This window comes from Pyrus communis, chromosome 17, assembly GCF_963583255.1.
Source record: "Pyrus communis chromosome 17, drPyrComm1.1, whole genome shotgun sequence".
Lineage (NCBI taxonomy): Eukaryota > Viridiplantae > Streptophyta > Magnoliopsida > Rosales > Rosaceae > Pyrus > Pyrus communis.
Genome location: NC_084819.1, coordinates 2,646,043 through 2,664,751, shown reverse-complemented (window position 1 = coordinate 2,664,751; position 18,709 = coordinate 2,646,043). Strand labels below are relative to the sequence as shown.

General features: G+C 37.6%; 2 pseudogenes; one reads left to right on the top strand and one right to left on the bottom strand.

Annotated features, from left to right (window-relative positions):
- Nucleotides 1-198: 198 nt before the first annotated feature.
- LOC137723228 (pentatricopeptide repeat-containing protein At1g06710, mitochondrial-like) lies at nt 199-1,553 on the top strand (annotated as a pseudogene).
- Nucleotides 1,554-2,853: 1,300 nt separating this feature from the next.
- Nucleotides 2,854-14,584, bottom strand: LOC137723642 (disease resistance protein RPV1-like; annotated as a pseudogene).
- Between the last annotated feature and the right edge of the window lie 4,125 nt (nt 14,585-18,709).

Genomic DNA, 18,709 nt, shown 5'->3' with positions numbered 1-18,709 from the left:
AAAACCATAACCGAATAATATAAACGGTTTTTCCCCATATCCAAAATATACCCAAACTTCCATATCCAAATCCGTTCTATTCAGGTGGTTATTCACGGTTATCGGGTTTAACGGTTAGAATTGTCATCCCTATTTCTAGGTCTTAGTCCCATCTAATCCAAATCTGATGCTAATCGTACATGGATCGAGAAAGCCTACATGGATCGGGAAGCTAATGCTATTGGCTTTTTGTGTAATGCCTCCAAGGTAGAACAAGCATTTTTGTTGTTTAAAGAAATGAAAAGGAATAGTATTGTTCCTGACGTCTATACCTATACTATTTTAATTGATAGTTTTTGTAAAGCTGGCCTTTTGAACAATCTCGGAGCTGGTTTAATGAAATGATACAAAATGGTTGTGCTCCAAACGTGGTGACATATACTGCTCTTATACATGTGTACCTTAAAGCAAAGAAGGTGTCTGATGCAGATCAACTGTTTGAGATGATGTTGATTGAAGGTTGCAATCCTAATGTTGTTACTTATACTGCTTTAATTGATGGTCATTGTAAAGCTGGTAGAATTGAAAAGGCTTGCCAGATATATGAGAGAATGAGAGGTAATGTGGACATCCCTGATGTTGATAAGTATTTTGGAAGTGATGATCAGAGTATTAGAGAACCTAATGTCTATACTTATGGGGCTTTGGTGGATGGTTTATGCATAGCACACAAGGTTAAGGAGGCCCGTGACTGAACCATATTAATTTTTATGCTCTTATAGAAGGATTTTGCAAGTATGGGAAGCTAGATGAAGCACAAGAGGTGTTTGCTAAGATGTCAGAGCAAGGGTACAGTCCAAATGTGTATACGTACAGTTCTTTGATTGATAGACTGTTTAAGGATAAAAGACTGGATCTCGCTTTAAAAGTCTTGTCCAAAATGTTAGAAAACTCGTGTGCACCAGATGTTATCTACACAGAGATGATTGATGCCCTGTGTAAAGTTGGGAAAACAGATGAAGCCTATAAGCATATGCTGACGATGGAAGAAAAAGGGTGTTATCCAAATGTTGTGACTTACACTGCAATGATAGATGGCATTGGGAAAGCAGGTAATATCGAAAAGTGTCTTGAGCTTTTTAAACAAATGAGCTCTAAGGGTTGTGCTCCAAATTTTATCACCTATGGGGTTTTGATAAATCATTGCTGTTGAACTGGACTACTGGATGAAGCTCATAAGCTTTTGGATGAAATGAAACAAACACATTGGCCTAAGCATATGGCAGGCTACCGTAAAGTTATTGAAGGTTACAATCGAGAGTTCATGACCTCTCTTGGGCTTTTAAATGAGATGAGTGAATGTGACACAGTGCCAATTACTCATATATACAAAGTTCTGATTGATAATTTTGTAAAGGCTGGAAGGTTTTCATATGTGAACAAGAATATGTACACTTCATTGATTGAGTCTTTTACATGCAAATAAGGTCACTAAGGCACTGGAGATGTTTGCAGACATGATGGCATGGTGGTTTTCCAGAGCTGGATACATTCTTTCATCTTATTACAGGTAACAAGTGGGATGAAGCTCTTGAACTATCAGATAGCATATGCCACATGGTTTGTCTCTCTAACTCGTCTTCTCTTCCATACTGTAGTTTTCAACCATTTCTTTTACATAAAAGTCTCTTTTTCTCTTTATGTACATTCTCAAACATTTCTTTCTTTTCTTTGCTTCTATGTTTTAGGTGTGAATATCATACATTTAATGCCCTAGAAAACGAAAAAAAATAAAATAAACCTCAAACTAAGAAATGTGCACGGAGAACATCTAATTTGCATTTAAGAAATATTGAATAGATAAAACATTGAACTACTTTTTCTACGTTAATGGTTTTAATTTTGAAAAGCGTTGAATTTAATGTGACATTTTGTGTTGTAGGCTCTAGAAAGCGGAGAGTTGAGTGAAGTGAATTGGGTCTAACTTCTGAGAACAAGAGAGAGAGAGAGAGAGGGTGATAGATAGAATGGATGGTAGAGATTTAATACAGTAGGAAATCAACGGTCCAGGCCGGGGGCCCGTTTTCTTCAATTTCTAGAACTGCCCCGCCCCGTTATTTATCTGGACCCGCCCCACCCCGTTTTGTATTTATAATTTTTGGACCAGCCCCATACCCGCCCCGAACCGCATGGATCCGCCCCGACCCCGGGGTCCAGGACCTGTTTGCCCATCCCTAGTTTCTGGCGCCAACAATAGTACCCCTTCATCGTCGGTGGACTCCATAATCTGTTCAAGTACAGTAACCAGTCTATTTGTTTCTGTATAATCTGCATGTAGATTTTATGAGTGGCTGTGCTTTTTGCATCTGTGCATGGACCTTTAAGCCATTATTGACCATTCAAAGGAATGAAATAAGAAAATGTGATTATATTGAAACCCATGTACAACTACTTGAACGAATTTTTTTGTTTGTATATCTTATATTAAATGGTTTGGCGGACCTGTCTGTTAAGGAGTCACCCCAGTGTCCGGTAGTTCTTCATCATGATGCCTTCTATTTCTTGTAAAGCGAATTTTCTTTATGACGTATAAGATCAGTGGTTACTTAAACACTCTTTCAGTCAGAAGTTTTTGTTCTTATCTCTCAACTTTTCCGCTTAAGTGCCGTTTGGTTTGTTGTGGATGAGCTATCTTACTCTGCTGCATTATGTGATTGAGCTACCTCAAGCTGTAAATTTACGGTATCTACCTATAAGTTGTCTTTTGTGCTTTTTTTAAGGTTTGTAAAGACCCTTTCTGTAGCATGTAGAGGTTAGTCCAGAATCGTGAAAAGATATTTGAAACATATTGATCACACAGATCTTTGATACCATAGCAGTAGCCAGTAGGATTGCTTCTGCTCTCTAGGTCTTACAACGGGACTTTTGTTTTTTTAACCTAGAATTGTTGATGAAATCAACAATTTTTTTCTTCTCCCAAATTTTCTATTTATCGACTTAGATATTACAACTTACAAATGCTTTTTGGTAAACCTGAAAAAACCTGTGTAACCTTGTAGTTGAATTATGAGCGTAGGGGGAAACTCGATTGATGAGTGTGGTGCTTTAACCGTTGTTCCAATTAAATTTAAGAACTTCAAATCTTCCATTGGCTCCAAGATTTCGGGGAAGTTTTCAAGTTTGGAGCACAAAGAGAGATTGAGCACCTCGAGATACTTCAACTTACAAATGCTCTTTGGGATACTTGAAAGCCTTTTGCAATTATGTAGTTCAAGTCTATTGAGAGCAGGGAGAAATTTGATTGATGAGTGTAGCTCTTTAACCGATGTTCCACTTAAATTTAAGGACTTCAAATGTTCCATTGGCTCCAAGATCTTTGGGAAGTTTTCAAGTTCGGAGCATGAAGAGAGATCAAGTACCTCGAGATACTTCAACTTGCAAATGCGCTTTGGGATACTTGAAACCCTTTTGCAACCTTGTAGTTGAATTCTTTTGAGCGTAGGGAGAAACTGGATTGATGAGTGTAGCTCTTTAACCGATGTTCCACTTAAATTTAAGGACTTCAAATGTTCCATTGGCTCTAAGATCACTGGGACGTCTTCAAATGTTAAGCAGCTGGAGAGATTGAGTTCCTCGAGATATTTCAACTAACAAATGTTGGTTGGTAGACTCACAAGTCTTTGGAAACCAATCAATGATAATTTACTTATATCCCTGGGAAGCTCAGAAAACTCGCGAAGAGATGTGCAGCCATCTAGATTAAAAGAACCAGAGACCTTCAGCTTACACCCGTGGCTTGGAAGTTTCTGAAGGTTACGGCAACAACTTATATTCAAATAAGAAATTTTTTCGTGAGACCAAACTGATTGGGGCAACTCCTTTATACCACTCATACATAAATCTAAGTATTTAATATTTCCTGGCATCTCTGGAAGATACTTGAGACTGGTGCAGCCTCGAAGATGAAAATGAGTAACCCGGTCAAGATCTTGAAAATACCAAGGAATTTCAACCAATCTTTCACAGCGAGAGAGATCGAGCACTTGTAAGTTGACAAGTCTCTGTAACAAGAGTAGAAAGAAATATCAAGAATTAATATATTTCTACACTTAATTTTATACAAGAATTAGAATAGGCATATAATATACCTTGTCTTCTTTCCAGAGCTTCTTAACTTGGCTATATGGCATATGAAGCTCAACTAGATTTTCAGGCGAAAATTTTGACGGCAAAGATTCCAGTGGATATGCGAACCAGTCAAGGTAACGAAGAGAATCGGGAAGGTCAAGAGAAGCAGCGGATTTGCGGTCTAATATTCGAAAAGTAATCCCAATAAGCATTATTAGGTTTGACGTCAGTTTGAAGTTCAGTGGTTGCTTTTCACTCTCATACCACGAACTAAGCAATATGGCTTCAACATTTGGAGTTTCCTGACAATAAGAACAAAGTTAAAATGTAAATATTTTCAACATATTAAGATGTAATGCTTATTTGGAAAAAGAATTAAACAAAGTTATAGAATAATCTAGAGTATTTGCGATGGTAATGATGTACAAGTTTCTAGTAAAATATCCAAGAAAATTGTAATAAAATAACAAAAACTACATAGACTTCGTAGCACAATAAAAAAATAGTAGAGTTATTCTTATCACTTAGTTGTACCATCACTTTACCATCTTTCTCGTAGAGGTAGGGTCCGTCATTGCATGGGGTCTCATCTCTATTAGAGAGATAGTACAAATAATGGTATAAATAAATATCCAGAATAGCATTTTTGCAATAAAATTCAATAAAATTAATATTTTAAGAATCTGACTTCTTTTTATAAATGAGTTTTATTTTGTTGTGTTATCATCTAAGGTTTGCTATTTATTTTTTGTTAAAAAAAAAAATTGAATGCATTTGGCTCTTATCGTGTTACTCTTCAGTACACGATAGACATCCTCATTCGTGAACAACCTATTTCGTTTACCAGGATCTTTAATACATTGTTCCCGAACAATTGTCCTTCCCATTTCTTGTAGCAAATTGTGCATCTCTATGACTTTCCCTCCCCATTCTTCAGAATCAACTACTGATATGAGAGACCTATCAATGAGAATTCTAATTCCGGTTGTCGCAAAGAATCCATGAACATCTAACATTTGTTTTACCTCATTCACCTTTTTCCCTTTATGAAAACATGCTATATCCAAAAATATCTCCTTCTCATATTTTCCCAATCTATCATAACTTATTCTCAACACTTTCTGGATGTCTTCACTGGGAAATTGTTTCAATTTGTTGAATTCATCTTCCCAGTCTTCTTTGCTCTTGCAATTGAAGAACAAGGGCCCTAGAACTGTAAGAGCTAAAGGAACACCTTTGGCATAATCCACGGTCTTTTTCGCTAACTCCTTCTAATTTGTTCTACGAGTTCTTGAAAGCACGTGAACAGAAGAGCTGAAGAGCGTCATCCGGTTTTAATACCCTAACCTCGTGGATATTATCCTCTTCAACAGTTTGTCTAAGAGTGCCCCTATCTCTGCTTGTGATAATGATTCTACTTCCAGTGCCATACCGAAGACGATCGCCAGCTAAACGTTCCATTTGCATTGGACTACTCACATCAAGAACAATGAGGACCTTTATGTGGCTAAGCCTATTTCGAACAATAGTTGATCCTATGTATAGACCTTCTTCCTTGAATATCTCGCTTAGAAGTTTCTTTTGCAGGCAATCTAGTCCATCTAGTTGTTCTGATTTCTCCCTAGCATTTTTAAGAAAACAAGAAGCTTCGAATTTTGACGAGAGTCTGTGAAATACAGTTTCAGCAAGGGTGGTCTTGCCAATACCACCCATGCCCCAAATACCTACAGTGATGCAAGCCTCCTGTGAGAGAATGTCCAGTCGCGATTCAATTTGCTCGATGCGGCTTTCAATTCCAACCAAGGCCTCTAAATCACATAGTGATTCTCAATTCAAGTTTGTCCAAATATGATCTACAACATTCTTAATTAGATCTGCCTCCGTTATGATTATGTAGAAAAAAGCAATAGTTAGTCTTATACAAGTAGTTATGCCCACGCACTATGACAGATCGAAAAATTTGTCACGTAAATAAAGAAATATACTAAAAGTTTAATACCATATATTTGTGCAAGAAAAAGAAATCTTGTTTATTCTCTGCTCAAAATGATATTAAAGCAATATTAAAATAGAAATACATTTGTTTTTAGGTTAACAACAATACAATTAGCTAAGCTTGCATATTATAGCATTCAACCCACCAAAATGAACTTGCCCCACTAATGAAACCGTTAATCGTAAAGAAAAATCAGATACGTTTAAATGGGCTACAACTAATTACATGCCGCCAAGGAATAGAGCCACCCCTCCCCAAATCCACAAAAAAATAAAAGGCAATTTTGTAATTACCTTGGTCTAAGGGCTATTTCAATAGGGGATTTTGATTTATTTACGGAATTGTTATCCATTGTAAAAGCTTTGTTCTGGGTGGTTAATGAGGAAGGCCTGATTCAATGTGCAAATGACCGTAATACCCATCCAGATTTTAGGTACAACAGCCTAAGGTAAAAGGTAGGTGGGCAGTATTATCATTTTAGACTTGGGAGAGGTGAGGGTTAATAGTCGGTGAGAACGAGGGCCGGGTGTTTAGATTTGGTGCGGGAAGTGTTAGAGAGAGAGAGAGAGAGAGAGAGAGAGAGAGAGAGAGAGGGAGATGTGAACAGGGGCAAGTAAGACCTGTTCATACGAGATCTGCAATTCTGTGAGTGTAACAAAGAGAGAAAGAGGGAGGGAGCAGTACGGATTGCAAAGATAGACATAGAGAGGGATGAGTGGGTTGTCTTCTCCTTTTCATTATTTTGGCTGCTTTCCCAATATTAAATTTTTAATGGGTTATAGGTTGCGGCAATATTCATTTGTATAAGATCGAATGCTTTGGGTGTTCAATCAAATGACTCCAAATTCACCAAATATGCTGCTTTCTGGATTTTAATATTAATTACGTATTTCATTATTTAATTATGTATTTCATATTTATGTTATTTTTATTTTATTCTAATTAAGTTAATTTTAGAATTTGAATTGCATAGTTATAAAACATGAATTATAATAATTAATCTTTTAAAATTTGTAGACCTTTCGAGATCACAATTAGTGTTTTCAAATAGAACTCAATTCCACAAGCGCGTAGGTGAAAGCCGTCCGCGAATCGGAGTGATAACGAAGAAGTTACGGGCGGTAAAAGTTCGATTAAAAAAAATATGTTTAATATATAATTAGAAGCTTCCATTAATTTGGGGGAGGGACCAATTAGAGAGAAAGTGATAGTGAGGTGACCAATCAGAGAAGAGAGGAGAGAATCCAGCGCAACCCATTTGCCCCCTCGCGACGTGGCTCCTGACTTGAACCCTCTGCAATTTCCAACGTGATTTCAGTCGATTTTTCTCGCTTTTCTCTACCTTCCACCACCATCAAACATCACCACTTCACTTTCCCTTCAATCACCACACAAATTCGACGAGATTTGGCCTCGGTTTCGCGAAGAACCCTACCGACGGATCCGTGAGTATTCGACGACGGTCGGCCATTTCTAGAGCTTGTTCTTTCGACCACTGCCACCGATAGACTTTCCTTGAACCTAGGAACAAGGCCCAAGCACCGGTTAAGGCGTCGGGGTTCGATTTGATAGTGATTCGAAGAACACTCATTTTAGGTTCTGACGGTCTAGAGTGATTTTAGGCCATTTCTCGGGCGAATTGAACCTTGGCCGAGGCAATGATAGTATGTGCCGTCTTGATATTTATGCCAAGGTGCGTTAGTGCAGACTCCAGGCACTGATTGTACAGGTGAAAGACTTGAGTACATTACGAGGAACCGGTGGGGGTAGAAGTGCAGAGATCAGAGACTTGGAGCGGTTAGGTTACCCCTTTATTCTTCCTTGTATTATTTCTTTTGGGACTTATATTTTGAGCACCTATGGACATTGTCTTGGCCCTAGTGAGGGTTGTGTATTTTGAGAGTACAAATTTGTATATATTTTGTAGGGGAGATCCCATTATCATGTTTATTTTGAAGTATTAGTTCTAGTATTTCATTTTGAATCTTGTACATATGTTAAGATGTCATTTACGTCCTTGTGTCACGTGTTGATCCTGGACGTATGTCAGGATCGGGGCGTGACAACTTTTGGTGGTATCAAAGCTTAGGTTTAGGTTCCCATATCGAAACCTTAGAGTGACAAAGCCTTGGGTGGGTTGGGTAGTGGACCTTAATTAGGTCATGTGGATTCATTTCTCGAAATTCTTATGCTTACGATGAATTCTTCTACGCACCAGACATACTATAATGACTCCACATGGTGTTGTTCAGTTGCTTGGGGAGGACATCCCTGATGATGGCACTCCTGCTATTTATCAGGCGCCTAGCCACGATTATTATGGACTCGATGGTGTTTTCCAAGCCATCGATGATTTGACATAGATGATGCAGGCTCACTTAAGTGCAACTTCTATAATGGAGATATCTTTGTATGGTGAGTTTTGTACTTATAAGCCGCCTTCATTCGATGGTAGTACTGATCTGTGGACGGCTGAGTCCTGGATAAATTAGATCACTAGAGTTTTCACCATCTCATAATGCTAACCTGAGGAGTAGGTATAGCTTGTGGTGCATCTGTTGACAGGTAAGGCTTACGAGTGGTGGCAGATCATTTGTCCTTTATTGGTAATTGGAGGACCACATACTTGGAAGCGGTTTCAGACAGCATTCTTTGAGCAATATTTTCCAGAGTCATTTTGAGATGAGTTGGAGGCAGAGTTTGCCACTATTGAGCAAGGCACTAAAACAATTGCTGATTATGTGGGCCGTTTTACTCGACTTTACCGTTTCTTTAAGCACCTCTCTGGGAGAAGAAAACAAATAAACTTATTAGGGGATTCAAGCCTAGAATCAGGAATGTTATCTATCTAGGAATTTCCTTCATTCGCTTAGGCGATTGATCATGCATGTACAACAAAGCTTAATGAGGAGTGTGATGCACGAGTGGGTGAAGTGCAGAGGAAGAGGGCCCGATTAGAAGGGCAATCATTTGATGCGTTTTAGGGCGGATCCTTAAAACGCCAGAGATTCTCGTTTGGTGGTTCTCAAGGATCGTCACATGGAGGACATCATGGTCCTTATTATGGAGATTTCCAGGCTACTTCTAAAGGAGGCTCTCAGCATTCTGCTGGGGCGAGTCATCAGAGCCATTTTCGAAGAGGTACTCGTAGTGCGTACAAGTGCGGACCCAAACTTCTTTTGGAGGGCGTTCACATAGTTATTTTAAAGGATCCTGAGACTGGTCATTTTTTTTTGAGATTGCCCACATACTGCTGGCAGAGCTGGTAGACTTGCTGCTAATGTAGGGGTTCAGTAACATCTTCGGCGTAGAGTAAGACTTCTAGAGCATCTTCGAGCTTGGGCCAGCAGAGCATTGGGCAGCAGAGAACCGAACAACAGAACGGTAGACAACTTGGAGGACGTTCTCAACGAGTTGGGGCCTATAGTAATGGAGCTAGGACTCAAACAGGTGCTCAACGGGTTGGCAGGGTTTGTGCATTATGCACTTTGGAGGCCGAGGCTGAGCCTAACACAGTCACAGGTATTATTCATCTTGATTCGCTCCCTGCTAGGGCATTGTTTGATCCTGGAGTCGAGAATTCTTTTATATCAATTACTTTTATTAAGTCTTTGGGTAGACCTATTGAGACAATGGATGTGATGTACTCTATTTCTTCTCTTTTTTCGGGGCCTTATATTGTTGACCAAGTAGTTCGATCTTGTAAGGCTCGCGTGGGTCAGGGTGAGATGATAGTAGATTTGATGACTATTCCGATACGAGATCTAGATGTCAATGATTATTTTCAACTTTTCTCGGCTTTCTACCACCAACAAGAATCACCATGTCAGTTTCCCTTCAATCTCTACAGAAACTCGACGAGATTTGGCCTCGGTTTCGTGAAGAACTCCGCCGATAGATCCGTGAGTATTAAACGGGGATCGATCGTTTCTAAAGCTTGTTATTTCGACCATCGCCACCGATAGACTTTCCTTGAACTCAGGAACAAGGCCCAAGCACTTGTTGGGGCATCAGGGTTCGATTTGACAACAATTAGAATAACACCTGTTTTAGGGTTTCGATGGTCTAGGATGACTTCAGGCCACTTCCCAGTCGAATTGGACCTCGACTCAGGCAATGATGGTACATGACATCTCAGTATTCATGCTAAGGTGCGTTAGCGCTAAGGCTGGAAATTTTTTTCTGAAAATCCCAAACCAAACCAAAAAATCCCAATCCCATATCAAAAAATTCCCAAACCAATAATACTAAAATTTTCAAGATCCATACCGAACCGATCCCAAACTTTTCAATACAGGAATCGGGAATCGAGATTACATATTCATGGTTCGGGAATCCCGAACCAAACCGAAATTATGTATAAAAAGGCAAAAGTTAGAGAAATAACCTTTGCTAGGGATAGGAGCGAGGCTGTTGCAAAATATTACACAAAATGATTGCAGCTTAGAGAGAAATAAGAGGATACTGAAAATATTCTAACTTTTCTTTCTTTATCTTGTTGTTGTTATTATATTGTAGTTCTTGTGTTGAACACTCGTAATGCTCTATTTATAGAGCAACTATCTTGGAAACAAACAAATTACACTATTAAGCATATGAAAATGTTTACTGTATGCATGTGGGCATACATCCACTATTTACAACACTCCCCCTTGGATGCCCACATATCAACATCAGTTGCCTCGTTAAAACCTTGCTTGGAAAAACCTAGTGGGAAAAAATCATAGCGAAGGAAAAATAGTACAACTTTTACCTAGATTGTTAATATGGTGTTAAGCATGCTTGTGTTACCTCGTTAAAACCTTGATAGGAAAAACCCAGTGGGAAAAATCCTAATCGAAGGAAAAAGAGTACAACATGCATTTATTATGGATGCTCCCCCGGAATTGTATCTCCCCCTGATTCCGCATTCATCAAATTTGTAAGCCGACGTAATTCGATTCCCTGCACTAACTTCTGAAATGTGCAATTTGGTAGAGATTTGGTGAACAAGTCTACCAAATTTTCATTGGAACAGATTTGTCTGACCTCAATCACTTTGGCATTCTGAAGCTCATGTGCATTGAAAAATCTTGGAGATATGTGTTTAGTTTTATCTCCCTTGATGAATCCTTCCTTCATTTGGGCAACACAGGCTGCATTATCTTCATGGATGATAGTTAGATTGTCTGTCTTTGAAGGTAGACTACATAAATTCCGGATGTGATGGATCATTGATCTTAACCAAGAACATTCACGACTTGCTTCATGTAAAGCAATTATTTCCGAGTGATTGGAAGATGTAACAACTAATGTTTGCTTTGTTGATCACCATGAAATTGCAGTATCTCCATTAGTGACACATATCCATTTTGTGAGCGGGCTTTGTGCGGATTAGATAGGAAACCAGCATCTGCATATCCAACAAGAATCTGGTCATTTGTGGATTTCTCTGAGTAGAAGAAACCCATGTCTGTTGTTCCACAAAGGTATGGTAATACATCTTTGATTCCCTTCCAATGAAAAATTGTTGGAGCAGAGTTATACCTTGCTAACAAGTTGACTGAAAAAGCTATATCTGGTGTAGTACATTGTGCTAAATACAATAAAGCACCTATTGCACTCAAATATGGTACTTCTGGACCAAGGACCAGTTCATCATCTTCCTTTGGACGGAATGGATTTTTCTTAATGTCCAAAGAACGAACGACCATTGGGGTGCTAAGTGGATAAGCCTTGTCCATGCCAAATCGCTTCAGTATTTTTTCAATGTAAGCTGATTGATGGACCAAAATTCCATTAACACAATGCTCGATCTGCAGGCCGAGACAATATTTTGTTTTCCCAAGGTCTCGCTCTTATCCCTAACAAAGGTTATTTCTCTAACTTTTGCCTTTTTATAATTCTCTTCACTTATAAAATGAATGAAAGGTGAAGAAGGAAGAGTGATACGAATGAGGAGAGAAGCCAAACGGCTGAGAAGAGAGGAGGAATAGAGAGATAATAGGGAGAGTCATCTTTGCATTTTTATGATTCTAGATTATAAACGAAAGCATCACTGTTGCCCCGAGGACGTACTCCAGCGACATTGACTGTAGAAGAACCTCGTAAATTTTGTGTCTTGTTTTATTTATCCACTGCACACACCATCGATTTTACAACACATGCATACAGTAAACATTTCATATGCTTAATAGTGTAATTTGTTTGTTTCCAAGATAGTTGCTCTATAAATAGAGTATTGCGAGTGTTCAACAAACAAGAACAACAATATAATAACAACAAGATAAAGAAAGAAAAGTTAGAATATTTTCAGTATCCTCTTATTTCTCTCTAAGCTGCAATCATTTTGTGTAATATTTTGCAACAGCCTCGTTCCTATCCCTAGCAAAGGTTATTTCTCTAACTTTTGCCTTTTTATAACACGTTATCATGTTATAAAAAGGCAAAAGTTAGAGAAATTCCTTCGATTAGGATTTTTCCCACTGAGTTTTTCCTATCAAGGTTTTAACGAGACAACACAAGCATGCTTAACACCATATCAACAATCCAGGTAAAAGTTGTACTCTTTTTCCTTCGCTATGGTTTTTTCCCACTAAGTTTTTCCAAGCAAGATTTTAACGAGGCAACTGATGTTGATATGTGAGCATTCAAGCGAGAGTGTTGTAAATAGTGGGTATGTATGCTCACATGCATACAGTAAACATTTCATATGCTTAATAGTGTAATTTGTTTGTTTCCAAGATAGTTGCTCTATAAATAGAGCATTGCGAGTGTTCAACAAACAAGAACAACAATATAATAACAACAAGATAAAGAAAGAAAAGTTAGAATATTTTCAGTATCCTCTTATTTCTCTCTAAGCTGCAATCATTTTGTGTAATATTTTGCAACAGCCTCGTTCCTATCCCTAGCAAAGGTTATTTCTCTAACTTTTGCCTTTTTATAACACGTTATCATGTTATAAAAAGGCAAAAGTTAGAGAAATTCCTTCGATTAGGATTTTTCCCACTGAGTTCTTCCTATCAAGGTTTTAACGAGACAACACAAGCATGCTTAACACCATATCAACAATCCAGGTAAAAGTTGTACTCTTTTTCCTTCGCTATGGTTTTTTCCCACTAAGTTTTTCCAAGCAAGATTTTAACGAGGCAACTGATGTTGATATGTGAGCATTCAAGCAAGAGTGTTGTAAATAGTGGGTATGTATGCTCACATGCATACAGTAAACATTTCATATGCTTAATAGTGTAATTTGTTTGTTTTCAAGATAGTTGCTCTATAAATAGAGCATTACGAGTGTTCAACAAACAAGAACAACAATATAATAACAACAAGATAATGAAAGAAAAATTAGAATATTTTTAGTATCCTCTTATTTCTCTCTAAGCTGCAATCATTTTGTGTAATATTTTGCAACAGCCTCGCTCCTATTCCTAGCAAAGGTTATTTCTCTAACTTTGCTTTTTTTTTATAACAGTTCTATTATTTACATTACATATTACTTTGATGTAATGTTGTTCTCTAAATTACAAAAAACATTCCACTCTTCTTTAGGATCTGATTTAATTACATGACAAATTTTTTGACCTGCCGTCTTGTTAAAACCAAAATCTCCCTTCAATTGCATTGTAACTAAACTACAGTTCCACCCCTTCCCAAGTTTAAAGTAGAGTAATGCTAACTTTTCCAAATCTGAGCACAAATCAAATTGTAACGAGTTTAAAGAAAATTTATAATTTTATACAAATTAAAGAATGAGTTACTTACCCGCGTTTGTTTGAATAATCAAACCCAGACAGATCGGCTGCAGTCTTCAAAGCATCCCTCCACTTGTGCACCTTATCAATATTGTCCTTGAAACGTTTTTCAAGTTGAGCAAATGCACCCGCGTAACTCCCGTGTTGCTTTCGTACATCAGATGGATTGATGTCGTAAAATACGGGTATAACCATATGGCCATATCTTTTCTTGCATTCGAGTATATGCACGAGCTCATCCAAACACCGTTTGGAAGAAGCATAGTTTTGTGAGAAAATGATCACCGAAAGTGTGGATTTCTCGACAGCCTCTAGAAGGGCAGGTCCGATTTCTTCTCCTTTATGAAGTCTGTTATCTATGTAGGTTTCAATTTTCTTCTGAAGTAAGGCAGCATGAAGGTGGCTGGTAATACCATCGCGGGTGTCCTCACCTCTGAAATTGATAAACACATCATACTTCTCCCGACGAGGAGGGATATTAGCTTCAATACCATCATCATCATCATCACCAGCAGCCAGCTGCAGCAGATGACGGAGAAGAAAATGTTAACGATCTGCAGCACATCTGCAAGATAGTCATTATACACTCCATCTGTTTGTGTTTCTCTCAAGGAACTAACAGTAGACTTGTAACTTGTGAGTAAAAAAGAAGAGAAAGAAGCGAGCGCTTGATAATATATCAAAGAAAGAGAAGGGGATACTTGAGATGAATGAGATTTATTAAGTTATTGAAAATTTTATGGTGCTCAGGCTTTCCTAGAAAATCATCAAAGAGATGAAACCAACTCAAGCACCTTTACCTTCCGCGTACAAAAAATCAACGCGTTCACACATGAAGAAAGACGGACGAAGGAAACATCACCATCAGTTCATACCTTTTATTAAAGCTAGCTGACTACTCACAGGTCACAGTGAATGGTAGTGGCAAACATACAGTAAGCCAATAGGGCCCCCTTCCCGGCCTTACGAGTTTTATGTACAAACTTTGTTGCTCGATTCATCTTTTGGTCAGCAGAGATCCAATGTGATCTGATCTCAACAATCTCAACAAGGACTACTGTAGCATTTGGGCGACGTATTTGTTGGTGCATTATTAGTCTAGGATGCGACAATGATGAAACATTGATGGACATCATATTATTAAATTTGAATTGAGAAATTATATAGCAGCTTCATGCTCCAACTTGCAACAAACAATCACCAACACCAGTTACAAGGTGCCAGGACGCAACAGTCAATCACCAAAACTTGCAACAAACCACGAAATTATTTTCGATACATCATACACACGGCCTTTTTTTTTTACTCAGAAGCAATACACACTTCTTTAGTATCTCTACAAATTCAATAATCACCAAAATGGGCCAGTAGCCAGCAACAGATTTCATAGCTCATGTTGATTTTTCTTTTCTTCAAAGATAATATTTACAGAATGATTTATAATATATATGGTCTCGATAATAAGCATTGAAATTTGTGTATCATTCATGCAGTGTTTGAAGAAGGGTATTGGTCTATACCCATGCGTCCCGGGTTCGAATCCCTCATCTCTTAAATTATTGTAATAATTTTGAACAATTTCAAACCTTCTCCTTCCCTTTAATAATCATAAATTCTTTAAAAATAAAAAATAAAAGAATTCTTTACAATTTTGTGGAGTGAAGCAACGTAAATTATTGGGTTTAATACAAATGCGCTATGGTGAAGAAATTTGAGCAAGGTGCTCAATCAGTCGACTATAATAAATTAGTATTGAACTCACTATCTTTGAAAGTCAGTCATAAAATTACACACTTAATCAACTACAAGTAAAGAAGAATATTCCGCTATTTAGTACTATGATCTAGTGATATTCCTCTTCACTTGTAACTGAGAGGTCTTAAATTTGATTCTTGCCAGAGGTGATGTTTTGAATTATATTACTGTTAGCCCATTGCTAGGGTACCACATACCTCTCATTGTAGATAATATTGTTTGTTATTAAAAAAAAAATATTTAAAAACTACTATATTTTTTAGGAAAATTATAGTAATTAAATGACAGATAAAAAAATTGTTCAAGCCAAACAACATTTTGACAAATTAATTGATGTGGACTAAGCACTAAAGATTATTCGAACCACATTATTGCTTAGGGGTGGGCACGGTGCAGTTCCACCCTCAAATTGGAACCTGAACTGGAAAATATCAACGGTTCGGTTTGATGGGGTTCGCTTAAACTTATTGCCAAAACTGTGCGACTTGGTTTACGCTTGTTTCGGTTCGGTTCATTCCGGTTTACAATTCCGAATACTAAATTTTGAATACCAAATCAAAATGGTATTCAAAGTCTCCTTGTTTTTTGCATGCATGCATTCAAATATCACTCCTAAAATGGTTACACAAAGTTACAGACAAACATATCATTCAAATACTAAATCAAAATGTAAATGTCCTTGACACCAAGCAAGCAAACAAAAAAAAAAGAAAAAAAAAAAATCAAATGTACTTATACATTCATAATACAATACATCCGCGCGCTGTGCAATAAGTGTTAGTACAAATACAATAATTCAAGCCTAAAAGAAACTCATCAAGAGATTAAAAAAATGCCCAAGGAAAAGGGAAAGAAAAAAAAGGATGTAACTGAACACTTTAAGATCATTCTATCCAAGGAAAATATGAAGTTGAAACCTGAATATCAAATTTGGAGATCTATGATAGAAAATGACATTTTATTTATTTTTTTCTTCCAAATATGTGCTTATCTCAAGAGGCGAACCATGCAAGTGAAAGACTTAAATGTTCCCATGCAGTTGCACTAGGTGAAACCAGTTTGGTTTTCACTACTCATTTAGGCATTATTTGGCAACTCAAACTGTACTGACTATTTCAATCGGATATGATAATCTACCATCGGACTGTACTGACTAAATTAATCGAGCGTTTGATGCAATATCGTACTAATGACTGTTTTATTTATAACGTGTTTGGTACCGTACCATATAAGAGATCAGATTATATTATTTTTACAAAAAAAATTTGATGACTAACGAAAAAAATGGATTTTTTTTTTTATTTTTACAAAAATTCACAACAACCAAATGCATCAAATTAAAAAATAAAATAAAAATAATCATGTTTGTCATTTTGAACTTTGTTATTGCAATTTCTATTTGTCCTTTATTTAAACCAAATTATAAAAAAATAAAAAATCCTTTCTCCCCCAGATCTTCTCCACCGCACCGCCTCCAGACACCCTCACTCCCTTCTCCTTACCAGTTCAAGCAAATCTTCCCCCTCTATACATCTGAAACGAATCCCAAATTACCCAGAAATAAGGAAACTTAATTGCTATTAGAAAACAAAGAAGGGGGAAGGGGGTCGTAAAATTCGTTCTGGGCTCTGCTGAAACCATTTGCTTCATGGTTGACAAATATGAACCGTCCGCAAACTGGGTTTCTATCAAATTGAAAATCCCTGTCAAGAACTGTTGCTCGAACTTAGGGTCTAGTGCGTTAAAACTATTTGTAGGACGGAGAACTTCATGGATGCTGCAAATCGAAGAGAGCTCCGAAGTGAACCGAGAGAAACCAACGTCAACCCACCACCATCAGATTGGGGCCGGTTAACTGCCGAGGTCCATGACCGTGACCCGGATGGTCTGGCTCAGGCACCTTCTAGTCTTCGACACAACCGAAGAGGAAGAGGGTGCGGGTAAAGGGAGGGAGGGAGTCGAACTAATAATACGCTCCCTTTGGGGTGTATAGGGATCAGGATCCTCTCCTCTCCTGATCTTTGTATGGGGATCCTCATGATCAACAAGTGTGGATCGTTGGATGAAAATCCAATGACTACAAACAGGGAATCCCTTTAAAGTTATAATAATTATAGCTGTTGGATTTTCATCCAACGGCTCACACTTGTTGGTCATGAGAATCCCCATACAAAGATCAGGAGAGGATCTTGATCCTAATTAACCAGGCGTAAAGCGTACTAAATTGGTCGAGCCGGATAATTACTCCGGTACTATTTAATACATTAGGACAGCAAACATCTGATTTCGTTTTAATAGTCCTATCTGGTGTTATATACGACGTCGCAAACGAGGCCTTAATGACATCTATATACAACTATTAAATTTAATTAATTATTTATATTCACGGTTCAGTTCGGTTCTAAGCGGTTCTATCAACATGAAAATTGGAACCAAATCGGTATGAACAGTTCGGTTTCGTTCTTGAACCTACGTTGACCTTTTTCAGTCAACCCGGTTTTTTACGGTTTATTTTGTCGAGGTTCGATTCGGTTTTGCGGTTCTACGATTTTTATGCCCACTCGTGCTAGCTCATTGTGAGATTTAGCCTACTTCCGCATCCCTTTAGTGTAGATAATATCGTTTCTTCGAGATACACTCTATCTGTTCATGCTTCTCTCAAGGAACTAACAATAGACTTGTAAATTGGGAGTGAAAAAGAAGGGAAAGAAGTGAGAGCTTGATAATATATCAAAGAAAGACAACGGGATATTTGCAGGGAACGAGCTAGAAATTTCTTCTAGTGGGGGCAATTCGAAAATCAACTAAGAAAACCTTATTATAGTATGGCTTATACTTAATATGATAATAGGGATGATTTCAAATGATGATGCATCATAATTCCAATGTTACTAAAATTTCAGTGTAATAGTGGAAAATGACAAAGTGATAAGAAAAATATTAATACATGATTATGCGGGAGAGGTTTTTTAGTTTGAATGACTGAATAAGAGCACTTTTGCTCATATAATATTTAATATGGAGTATATGCAGTATGAATGTATGAATGTATGTTGGATATTAGATACATATATTTTCTTCAAAGAAAACGCGTGTGTATTATATAATTGTA